The sequence below is a fragment of the Gracilinanus agilis genome, chromosome 6 (genome assembly GCF_016433145.1).
Source record: "Gracilinanus agilis isolate LMUSP501 chromosome 6, AgileGrace, whole genome shotgun sequence".
NCBI classification, from domain to species: domain Eukaryota; kingdom Metazoa; phylum Chordata; class Mammalia; order Didelphimorphia; family Didelphidae; genus Gracilinanus; species Gracilinanus agilis.
The window spans coordinates 40,683-45,920 of NC_058135.1; positions in this window are offsets into that span (position 1 = coordinate 40,683).

Genomic DNA, 5,238 nt, shown 5'->3' on the forward strand with positions numbered 1-5,238 from the left:
TTTTAAAAATAAATAAAAGCAGGGCAAAGCAGCACAGGGCTACATATAATTTTGCAGCTATTTTTTTTTGTCTATTTGTCTGTCACACACACACACACACACACACACACACACACACACACACCCTTTTTCTCTTAGAGTTAGATGCCCCAGTAATATAAATTTGCCACTTGCCCAGGACTGTGATATAAGGAGACACTGAAGTGCACCCTTCCTTGTGCTGGGCTTTGAATAGGAGGTCCATGGCCTATAAAACTAGAAGTGCATACCACCCTGGAGCTTCCTGTGGAGGCTGATGGGACATCTGCAGTTTCTGAGCCATCCCTGAGCTATGGGGTACCTTCTCAGTGTGGAAAATGTGGTTCTGCATTAGAAAAAAGCAGGATTCTAATAGACAAATTCTCCAAAGCAGGGTTGAGAGGATGATGGCAGAACTTTACAAAAAAATTCACATTTCAAATATGTCTGTTGAGCTTTGCTCCCAAAGTAATAAGAACCCAAGACTTTTAGCTATCTCTTCATCTTCTTCCATAGTCCCAGCTATGGGCAGTCAGCAGGTATTGTTCCTTGGAACATGCTTCAATCCCATCTTCTCCTTTTATATATGATTTTTAGAAAGTAAATCTTTTTTGTGGATCAAAAGCTTGGCTCTGCTAAGTCAGGTCATGGGTTCTTAACAGGTTTATTCATGTTAAAAGCCCAATCCTAGAGTAGGTTTAATGTTACTTATCATGTTTGGGGTAGTTTTCTATGTCAAAGGTCTCAGGTCCTTGGTTGTCCCTCCTGCCATGGAACTGGACTGGTAAGGTAAACCTTTCATACCCCTTGGGGCTCATCTCAATGTATTTATCTCAATTCATATTAAACTTGCAAACCTAAGAAAATTTATTACCAGTTTTAACTACCAACAGATTCTGTTTCATTGTTTGTCAAGTGTCACTCAAATACTTAGGCAAGAAAGACACAGAAGTCTGTCTACCTTCTTTCATTTTGGTTTTCTCCAATGAAAAGCAAAAATTAAAATGGTGGATACCCAGTCCTGAAGCCTAAAGGGTCAAAAAGTGGTTATAGTAATTCAATGAAAAAGTCAGAATGAGGAAAGAAAACAGTTGTCCTTTCACTTAACCCAGGTAAAGTTTATCTTCCATTCTCATAACATTTTGGAAATGTGGTAACTGAATTTCAGAGGACTGCTTTCTGTGTTTTGGGTTGTTTACTTGAGTAACATTTTTTTACACACAAATTTCAATCAATATGATCCAAAACACCTATAGGCAGTACCATGTCTAGAAATAGACCTGAAGATAAAAGCTTTTTCCTCTCCCTAAATCTTTACTTTCTGCCTCAGTAACAACTCTAAGACAGAAGTGCAAGGATTAAGCAAACAGGGTGTGACAATTAAAAAATCTGAGAGACTGGCTTTCAGGTAAAAATATACATTTATTGATTAGGCTTGCATTTAACCATAAACTAATGATCTATGAACCTCTAAATAACCAAAGACTCCAAATTCTCCTCAAGAAGATCTATAGACAACTTTGGGAGCTCATTATTTAGCCTCTCCCTTGCACATCCCAAGATATGTCTAACTGGTGAGTAGCCAATGAGGTGATTGTTGTCCCCTGATTATTAGGTAGGTTAGTCACTTAAAGGTCGCCTGTTGCCCAGCTACCCAGGAAAGAAGTCCAGTTTTACTCAGTCAAAACTGAGAAGCTGAAAGATTCATTTGGGCTATATGTGGAGACATCACATCAGCTAGTTCTATTAACTGAATAAGCTAGACCTCACAATCTCTTCTATAATCTTGCTTTCCTGTCCTATGATGGAAGTTCTTTGGGTAGGCATAAAGGAATAAATACTGAGGCTTATTTGAGTCTCTAATTCAAAACCCAAATATAGAAATAATTCAGGTTATATTAAAAATAAATCTCAGGGGCTATGACTTGCCCAGTCACACAACTAGGAAGTGTCTGAGGCCAAGTGCTCCTGACTCCAGGACTGATGCTCTATCCTCTGGGCTACCTAGCTGCTCTTGAGGTTAAAAACTTAGACTAACTTATAATTTAATTCTGCTCAAGAAAACTGAAAACACTTTCTATCACCACAATAGGTATAAATAGACATCCAAAACCAACTATGAAGGTGGTAGGTTGATAGGAGTGTTTGTGTAAAGAATTGGTTAATGATATGCTAAATTGTGTTAATTTAGCTTTCCATTACTAGGTAGTTGTTACAAATCTGGTTTCAACTCTTACTCCACACAATCTTTTTTTTTTTTAAGTTATTTTTTATTAGACATTTATTAATATTTGTTTTTAACCTGTTTACATACTTTATGCCCCTACTTTCCCCTTCACCCCCCGCTCTCCCCCCACCCATGGCCAACGCACATTTCCACTGGTTGTAACATGTGTCCTGGTTCAGGGTCTATTTCCCATTCATGTCCGCCTCAGCCCATGCATTCAAGCAATTGTTTATCTTATATGTTTCCTTTCCTGCAGTCCTTCCTCTGAATGTGGGTAGCATCTTTACCATAAATCCCTCAGAGCTGTCTTGTGTCATTGCAGTGCTGCTGGTACAGGAGCCCATTACATTTGATTTTACCATAGTATATCAGTCTCTGTGTACAATGTTCTTCTGGTTCTGCTCCTTTCACTCTGCATCACTTCCTGGAGGTCTCTCCAGTTCGCCTGGAACTTCTCCAGTTTATTATTCCTTTTAGCACAATAGTATTCCATCACCCGCATATACCACAATTTGTTCAGCCATTCCCCAATTGAAGGACATCCCCTCATTTTCCAGTTTTTTGCCACTACAAAAAGCGTGGCTATAAATATTTTCGTACAAGTCTGTTTATCAATGATTTGTTTGGGGTACAAACCCAGCAATGGTATGGCGGGATCAAAGGGCAGGCATTCTTTTATAGCCCTTTGAGCATAGTTCCAAATTGCCAGCCAGAATGGCTGGATCATTTCACAACTCCACCAGCAATGCATTAATGTCCCAATTTTGCCACATCCCCTCCAGCATTCATTACTCTCCCCTTCTTTCATTTTAGACAATCTGCTAGGTGTGAGGTGATACCTCAGAGTTGTTTTGATTTGCATTTCTCTAATTATTAGAGATTTAGAACACTTTCTCATGTGCTTATTGATACTTTTGATTTCTTTACCTGAAAATTGCCTATTCATGTCTCTTGCCCATTTATCAATTGGGGAATGGCTTGATTTTTTATACAATTGCTTTAACTCCTTGTATATATGAGTAATTAGACCCCTGTCAGAGTTTTTTGTTATAAAGATTTTTTCCCAATTTGTTGTTTCCCTTCTGATTTTGACTACATTGTTTTTGTTTGTACAAAAGCTTTTTAACTTAATATAATCAAAACCATTAAATTTACATTTTGTAATTTTCTCTAACTCTTGCTTGGTTTTAAAATCTTTCCTTTCCCAGAGATCTGACAAGTATACTATTCTGTGTTCACTTAACTTATTTATAGTTTCCCTCTTTATATTCAAGTCGTTCACCCATTCTGAATTTATCTTGGTGTAGGGTGTGAGATGTTGATCTAAGCCTAATCTCTCCCATATTGTTTTCCAAATTTCCCAGCAGTTTTTGTCGAATAGTGCATTCATGTCCCAAAAGTTGGGCTCTTTGGGTTTATCATACACTGTCTTGCTGACATCATTAACCCCGAGTCTATTCCACTGATCCTCCCTTCTATCTCTTAGCCAGTACCATATTGATTTAATGACTGCTGCTTTATAGTATAGTTTGATATCTGGTACCGCTAGGCCCCCTTCCTTCACATTTTTTTTTCATTATTTCCTTTGATATTCTTGATCTTTTGTTATTCCGAATGAAATTTGTTATAGTTTTTCCTAATTCAGTAAAGAAGTTTTTTGGTAATTTGATAGGTATGGTGCTAAATACGTAAATTAATTTGGGTAGAATGGTCATTTTTATTATGTTAGCTCGTCCTACCTATAAACAGTTAATGGCTTTCCAATTGTTTAGATCCAGTTTTATTTGTTTGGAAAGTGTTTTGTAGTTGTTTTCATATAATTGCTGTGTTTGTTTTGGTAGGTAGATTCCCAAGTATTTTATATTGTCTAAGGTGATTTTGAATGGTGTTTCTCTTTCTACCTCTTGCTGTTCTAATGTGTTGGAAATGTATAGAAATGCTGATGATTAATGTGCATTTATTTTGTATCCTGCCACTTTGCTAAAGTTGTTGATTATTTCTACCAGCCTCTTAGTTGATTCTCTAGGATTTTTTAAGTATACCATCATATCATCTGCAAAGAGTGATAGCTTAGTCTCCTCATTGCCTATTTTGATACCTTCTATTTCTTTTTCTTCTCTAATTGCTATTGCTAGTGTTTCTAGTACTATGTCGAATAATAGAGGTGATAATGGGCATCCCTGTTTCACTCCTGATCTTATTGGGAAGGCTTCTAATATATCCCCATTGCATATAATGCTTGTTGATGGTTTTAGGTATATACTGTTTATTATTTTTAGGAAGGGTCCTTCTATTCCTATACTTTCCAATGTTTTCAATAGGAATGGATGCTGTATTTTGTCAAAGGCTTTTTCAGCATCTATTGAGATAATCCTGTGGTTTTTGTTTGTTAGACTGTTGATATGGTCAATTATGTGGATGGTTTTCCTAATGTTGAACCATCCTTGCATTCCTGGTATAAATCCCATTTGATCATGGTGGATGATCTTCTTAATTACTTGCTGGAGGCTCTTTGCTAATATTCTATTTAAGATTTTTGCATCTATGTTCATTAGGGAGATTGGTCTATAGTTTCCTTTCTCTGTTTTTGGTCTACCTGGCTTTGGGATCAGTGCCATATTTGTGTCATAAAAGGAATTTTGTAGGACTCCTTCTTTGCTTATCATATCAAATAATTTGTATAGGATTGGGATTAGTTGCTCTTTGAATGTCTGATAGAATTCACTTGTGAATCCATCAGGTCCTGGTGATTTTTTCTTAGGGAGTTCTTTGATGGCTTGTTCAATTTCTATTTCTGATATGGGATTATTTAGGTATTCTATTTCTTCTGCTGTTATATTTGTTGCCATATAATTGGGTCAAATAGTTCTTAATAATTGCCTTAATTTCCCCTTCATTAGATGTGAGGTCTCCCTTTTCATTTTTAATACTGTCAGTTTGGTTTTCTTCTTTCCTTTTTCTTATTAGATTGACCAGTACTTTGTCTATTTTAT